The sequence below is a fragment of the Chrysochloris asiatica genome, unplaced genomic scaffold, assembly GCF_000296735.1.
Source record: "Chrysochloris asiatica unplaced genomic scaffold, ChrAsi1.0 scaffold00257, whole genome shotgun sequence".
Taxonomy (NCBI): domain Eukaryota; kingdom Metazoa; phylum Chordata; class Mammalia; order Afrosoricida; family Chrysochloridae; genus Chrysochloris; species Chrysochloris asiatica.
In genome coordinates, this window is record NW_006408775.1 from 3,584,388 (window position 1) to 3,586,142 (window position 1,755).

A 1,755-nucleotide genomic window follows, 5' to 3' on the forward strand; every position below is an offset into this window, starting at 1 on the left:
TGTGCGTGACTACACAATTTATCATTCAAACATTGTGCGTGACTACACGATTTATCATTCACACATTGTGCGTGACTACACGATTTATCATTCAAGCAATGATTGGGTCAAAAAGAAGTATGTCAATAACCATGCTTCATTTTTACCCAATCATTGTCAAATCAGGCAAACCAAATTATATGATCACCTGACTTTCCGAGGCCTGATGTCTGACCCGTGCCTTTTATTCTCTGCCCTACTCTCCACAAACTCCAGTCAAACCTGTTGCTCCTTCTCCAGTTGACTCAGTAGCCTGAGACCACATTTACTTCCCCCTGTCTGTAATATCGTCACAAGCCTTCATCTCCAAAACTGACTTCCCTTTCCTGAAAAGCATCTACATGCATCTAAAACTCAAGTTTTTCTTTATTCTTCTCTGCTCATCCCAATGGAATTGCTTGATTTATGCTCCCAATGTTCCCTAACCAACCTCCTACTGCAGTGGTTTGCATTTCGGGAAATTTCACAACGAGGTTACAAGACTCTTGAAAGGAGAATTACACTTGTGGATCCATGGATTATGGGGCACTCTCTGAACAGTGGGATCTCTTGTCAGTTGGGAAGACATCCTAAGAGAAATCTACTCCAGGGACCTGGAGTTCCTCAATCATGACAAGCTCCGCACTTCGCTGCTTTTCCCTTATACCATTAATATAGAAGATCCTGTACACCAAGTACTTGAGAGGATTAATTTATAATATCCCCAGAGCATCCACACTGGAAAAGGCATCACAAAGTCTACGCAGTCAATGAGTAGAAAAGTGAATAGAACGGGCTTATAGAAATAACACTACAATCCCGCTAGTTTCTGAGATAAGGAAACAAGAAGAAAAATGTCTTAATAATGGAATTTCCAAACATAAACAAAAGCCCAGATCAGCAAAGTGATGAGATTTGAGGCCCCAGAGAATTTTGTCTGGAGATTGGCTCCACCCAGATTGTCTCATCTCCAAGAAATTAATAATCTTTGTCATCAGTTTTAGGTCCAAAGGGACTAGGAAATAGGTGGGACAATTACTTTCTACTTATCTATAATGAGCCTATCAGGGGATCTGGTCCCAGAGGCCAAGGTGGCTTTTGTAAATGCCTACTCTGTGATTGCACTCAAACCTCCTTCCTACACACAGTACTGAGCCCATGAGCCTCTTGCCTTTACTCACTCAGAACTTAGCGACATTCCCAAACCTTCAGTCTTCCAATACAGTGGGACATTGATCGTTCCATGACAGCACCTACTCCTCCTAGGTATGACGATGGCAGTGGAGATGTCAATATTTATTTACTGGACTAAAGTTTAAGAGTCCTGGTGGGCACTGTCGGATAAGAGCTCAGCTGCAACGTCAGTTTGAACCACAAGGTCAGCGGTTCAAAGGCACCAGCCACTCCTCAGAAACCCTACAGAGGGTCATTATGAGTTGGAATGGACTATATGACACCTAATAACAACAAGAACAAAGTTCAGGTACTCTCTTTGCTAATTCTTGCAGATCCAGAAAATAATTGTTGTTAAGTGCTGTCGAGTCAGTTCCGACTCATAGCAATCCTGTACAGGCTTTAAGAGGAGCGACTGGTGAGTTTGAACCACCGACCTTGCAGTCCAGTACTTAATAATAATAACAACAAAGTTTAGAAACTCTTTTTGCTAATTCTTGCATATTCAGAAAACAATCATGTTTGTTGTTGTTAAGTGCCTTCGAGTCGGTTCCGACCCATAGC